At 35.8% G+C, this 5,781-nt stretch overlaps 1 non-coding gene across 1 annotated transcript; it reads left to right on the top strand.

Moving 5' to 3' along the window:
* Positions 1-202: 202 nt before the first annotated feature.
* LOC121205136 (small nucleolar RNA R71) lies at positions 203-309 on the top strand. The gene has a single exon (XR_005900220.1). It is a non-coding gene; the product is annotated as a small nucleolar RNA R71 (small nucleolar RNA).
* Positions 310-5,781: the final 5,472 nt, after the last annotated feature.

The raw sequence follows: 5,781 nt of genomic DNA, 5'->3' as shown, positions 1-5,781 counted from the left end.
TGATGTTATGAATGTCGGCCGTTTTCGTTGGCTTCGTCCTTATGACTTGCCACTGATAATTATTCAGTGACATCTCTTCTATAAATTCATAAGCAACTTCAGGTGTCTTATTATTGATGGTTCCACCAATGGCTGCGTCGATCATCTGTCGAGTCGAAGGTTCAGGCCATTATGAAACGTTTGAACCTATAGCCAGAGTGGTAACCCATAGTGAGGGCATCTTCTCAAGAGGTCCTTGTATCTCTCCCATGCATCGTAGAGTGTTTCTAAATCCATCTGCACAAAAGAAGAGATACCATTACGTAATTTAGCCGTTTTAGCTGGAGAAAAATATTTTAATAAAAACTTTTTGGTCATTTGTTCCCAAGTAGTGATTGACCCTCGTGGTAACGAATTCAACCACTGTTTAGCTTTGTTTCTCAATGAAAAGGGAAACAACTGAAGGCAAATGACGTCATCAGAAATGCCATTTATTTTAAAAGTGTCGCAAAATTCTAAGAAATTTGCCAAGTGAGTGTTGGGATCTTCATCCTACAAACCATCAAACTGCACAAATTGTTGTATTATTTGAATTGTGTTAGGTTTCAGTTCAAAATTATTGCAGCTACAGCAGGTCTAATTATGCTCAATTCAGTTCCTGTTAAAGAAGGTTTAGCATAATCATACATAGTGCGTGGAGCAGGATTCTTATTAGCAGCAATCACAGGAGGTAGCAAATTTTCTTGGTTTTCAGCCATCTCCTCGGTTGTGGTTGAAGTATCATCCTCTTGCTCTTCCTCTGTGTATCGTAAGCTTCGCCTTATTTTCTTTCGGTTTCTATGAACTGTATGATCGATCTCACTATCAAACAGTATTGGTCCTATCAAACAATAGTGGTCCTGACGGGTTTCTTCTGGTCAGAAACTAGAAAAACCTGTCACAAGAAAATAAATGAAGAATTAGAAAAGAAAATAAAAATTTAAATTGCAATAAAAGTAAAATGGCTAAAGTAATAAAAATTGAGTGTTCCTAATATCCTAGTTCCCTAACAACGGTGCCAAAAACTTGATGCGTGATATTCGTGACAGGTTTTAAAGATTTATGAATGAATTGTTCTTGAGACTAACTTATTATCACGATTAAGCAAGTGTACCTATCGAACAGTAGTATAGTTCAGCAAGACTGGATTGTCGAACCCAAAGGAACCACAAGTACTAGTATTTACTTCCTTTTTATTATCTAGCCTAAAAACTAAGAGGTTTGGTTATCTAAACTAATTACTAAACTAAGAATGCACAGAAAGAAAATTTGGAAAAATACTTTGGGGAAAATTCGATTGATTAACACAATACCTAATGAAAAATCCACCTAGACTTCACTTGTTATTTGACTCTGAATCAGACGATTTATTCATTAGACTGGATCCATAGAAATCCCTAAGTTATATTATTATCTCTCTCGAGACTAATAACGCCTAACCCTACGTTGAATAATTGAAATTTCTTTCTAATTAACACCCTAGAATTGCATTAACTTGACCTATGGATTCCCTTATTAGGTTTCACACTAATCCGGCAAAATCTTGTCATCCTATCTCTAGGCGCGCAATGAACTCTGCTTAATTACGACAAATTTACTCTTAGATAGAGTTTATTACTGTGACAACCCGAATTAGGGCCTAATCAGAATAGTGGTTTCGTGACCACAAATCTGAGATAGAAATAATTATTTTATAATTATTTTGGGGTTTATGATATGATTTCATGATTTCGTGAAAATTTCGTGATGAAATTCTATGCATTGAGCGCTTAAGTTGAGATTAGGGACTAAACCGAATAAATTGTAAAACTTGTGTTTTAGAAGTTTTTAGTATGAAATTGCTTTGGGATATTAACTAGGAGGTCTTAAATAAAAATTTGACCCATTCCTAAGTTATGGAAAAAAGTTGGACATGGAGGGAATTTTTGGAAAGTTTAGTAGTAAGGGTATTTTGGTCATTTGAATATTAAATGAAATAAAATGGGAAAAATAACACAAAATTGGTCATCATCTTCACTAGTTGCTGCTGAAATTTGCTCTCCTCAATAGCTAGGGTTTCTTCAATTTTCAAGCTTCATAGTAAGTGATTTCAAGCCCCATTTTTAATGTTCTTCACATTTTTGAAATCCTCGTAGCTCGGTTTACTTATTTCTACCATTATTTCGAGTTAGGGTGTATGTTTAAAAATTTACCCATGAATTATAGGCATGTATTGTGTTGTTTGATGGTAGAATATGAATGTTTGAAGTTAGGATAACGATCTTTTCTAAGCGATTTTTAACGAAAACGAGCAAAAAGGCATAATCAATAAAAATACCTATTATTCATAACTATGTGTTAGAGTGAGAATTTGATTTTTCCATAGAAGAGAAAAATGATCAGTAGGTCATTAAACATAAGAATAAGGGCTGAAATTAAATTTCTGAGCCTTGGGGCAAAATCGTAATTTTGTAAAAGTTAGGGGGCAAAAATGTAATTTTTGTATAATGTGATTTTTGAATTAAAATAAATATTTCGAGTGTTAAATGAACTAAATATGTTGTTATAGATCAAGAAAAGCGTGGAATCGACCTCGAACGGGGAAAGGAGAAAGTTTTGGACTAAATTGCAAAATTCCCATATTTTGCATCGAGGTAAGTTTGTATGTAAATAATACATTAATTTCATTTACATTATTATATTTCAGCCTATTATATATATATTAGATGATGTTGAAGTATAAATCGACTATTGGAAGAATGGAAATAAGTAATAGAGAGAGATCCCGGTTGAACATTCGGAAAGATCGAATAAAATAGAGGGGGGTGTAGCTAGGTCACATGTATGGTGCCGAGTGCACATCATGTGTACAAGAAAGCTATGAGATACTATGTAGTAGCTAGGTCACATGTGTGATACGGAATGTATCCCATGTAGACAAGAGAGCTACGTTAGAGATATATGTAGCTAGGTCGCATGCGTGATTCCAAGTGAAGGACACCATGTAGACAAGAGAGTTACGAGAAAAATCGGCTAGGTCACATGAGTAGTACTAAGAGTTCACCATGTGTACAAGAGAGCCGAATTAAATGAAATATGATGGTGGGGCTGTGTGCTGAAACCATCAAGTATCAAGGATTAATCCGAATTGTTCAACGGGATGGCTTTGTGGTGACATTGTAGTCATGGGCCTATACTTGTAATGTATGAAATGTAGTGAAAATGATTTGTGCTATATATATATAAGTTAAAATGAGGTTAGTACAAAGAATGTGTGAAAGAGTGAAATTAGCATTAAAACTGTTTTGGACAGTATCAGTGACGTGATTTTCAAAAATCACCAAAAATAGAAGAAATTTAATTAGAGGTTGAATGAGATGTGAAATTAAATCTTAATGAGTATATTTTCATATAAAAGAAACATAGAAAGCAAAGAAATTCTATATTTTGAGATATTTACAATTATGTGTGACTTGCTCAGGATGACTATGTAATCCCCTGTTCCAACTTTGAAAAATCATTAAAAATTGTACAAAACAAATTAAGAAATATAGTTTATATGCCTAAATTCCTTATTGAGTCTAGTGTTAAATGAAATAGGTTTCCCAGTTATTTGAATTGTGTACTGAGAGAAATTCAATTCGTAGTGAACAGAGGTCAGATCAGTTGAGCTATGTAACACGGGAAACTTTAACTAATAAACTGTACTAATTGGCTAAACCAAAAATTCTAGAAAAAAATCAGTAAGAATTTTTATGAGTCTAGATTGATGGAAATTTTACATATTTGAATTTCTAGTTTTGTAACTCGAGTTATGATTTATTTAGTGATCATGACGTAGGAGGGACAGCTTGATGAAACCGGAGTAAATAGTAAAATAAAATTAAAAATATGATATAATTGAGTTATGTTGTAGACATATTAGATTCCTTATCTGTTATTTATATACTTACTTACTAAGCTATAAGCTTACTTTCTTTCTCTCCTTGTCTTATAGTGTCATCCAGCTAGCACAGGAGTTAGAGATCGTTGAAGATCCGTCCGCACTATCAATACCCTTGGTATCTGAACTCAACATTTTGAAATATGGCATGTATAGCAGACTTAGTTATTTTGTTACGTGTTATAATTGTCTAGGTTTAAAATACTAATCATTTTGTATGAAGCCTTTGAAATTGGTTTGTATTGTTAATGGCATATGTTATAATGATTCATGATCAAATTGCACGCCATATTTTTGTTGGGTTTTATTTAATAGTATATACTATAATTTGTTAATAATACCTTGTACCCTGTTCTGGCGACGGATACGGGTAAGGGGTGTTACATTTAGTGGTATCAGAGCTATGGTTTAGTCGGTTCTCAGACTAATAAAGTATGTGTAAAAGTTTAGCTATACATGCCATAAAAATATTGTGATAGTGTGGTGACTCCTGATTATTCTAAACTGTGTTTTGTTTTAATATAGTAATGGATCCTGAAGGAACTACGGCTGATGATGCTACTAGTAATGCGCCGGCTCCCGCACAAGGGACCGCGCCTGTGGAAAGTAGACCTGAGACATTGAGACAGGGAGATGAGGGTCGGGATGCCTTTCTCCAAATGATGAACAATTGGTATACTGAATTTATTCGAGCAAATCCAAATGCTCAACCTCCTCCACCCCCTCCCATACCTCAGACGATTCCTGTAGCTGCTAAAGGAATAGATTTGGTAAGAACAAACAAGCCTCCGGTTGACAAGATTCGAAAACAAGGGGCCGAAGAGTTTAGAGAAAAGATCGATGATGATCTTGAGAAAGCAGAGTTCTGGCTTGAAAATTCTACCCGTGTATTTGATGAGCTCTCATGTACACTCGAGGAGTGCTTAAAGTGTGCTGTATCACTTTTGAGAGATTCGGCCTACCACTGGTGGAAGACTTTGGTAGCAGTGGTGCCAAAAGAAAGAGTTACTTGGGATTTCTTCCAGGAAGAATTCAGAAAGAAATACATAAGTCAGCGATTTATTGATCAAAAACGGAAGGAGTTCCTTGAATTGAAGCAGGGCAAGATGTCTGTGGCAGAGTATGAACGTGAATTTGTAAGACTCAGCAAGTATGCCCAAGAATGTGTGTCCATCGAGGCCATTATGTGCAGAAGGTTTGAGGATGGGCTAAATGAGGACATTAAAGTGCTTGTAGGAATTTTGGAGTTGAAAAAATTTGTAGTATTGGTTGACCGAGCTCTTAAAGACGACGAATTAAACAAAGAAAGAAGAAAAGCTGCTATTGAGGCTCGAGCCAAACCCTCGAATGACAGTTTCAATTGGGGATTCATACAGAGATCGTGGTAGAGCATATTTGAGGTCTAAAGCTCAAGCTACTTCGGTGGCAAGTGTGGGTAATGTGCGACCTAGAAAGCCCGAGTGTCAGCAATGTGGCAGGCAACATTATGTTGGGGAAACGAGCGAGCTTATTTCAGGTGCGGTTCTCGTGAGCATTTTATTAGAGACTGTCCGGGGAAAGTTAAAGAAGAAAGATTTCAGAGTGCTAGATAGAATACCACCGCTAGTAGAGGTAGACCACCGAGAAATACTAGAGGTGGGACTAGCAGTAAAACTACGATGAAAGATTCAGCGGCGAGATCAGAAGCTAGAGCACCTGCTAGAGCTTATGCTATACGTGCCCGAGAAGATGCATCATCTCCCGATGTCATTACTGGTACATTTTCTCTCTATGATACTATTGTTATTCCATTGATTGATCCCGGGTCCACTCATTCCTATATTTGCATGAATTTAGTATCT

The sequence above is a fragment of the Gossypium hirsutum genome, chromosome A08 (genome assembly GCF_007990345.1).
Source record: "Gossypium hirsutum isolate 1008001.06 chromosome A08, Gossypium_hirsutum_v2.1, whole genome shotgun sequence".
In the NCBI taxonomy this organism is placed as follows: Eukaryota; Viridiplantae; Streptophyta; class Magnoliopsida; order Malvales; family Malvaceae; genus Gossypium; species Gossypium hirsutum.
Note: the sequence above shows the minus strand (reverse complement) of the source record. Positions and strands in the feature narration are given on the sequence as shown.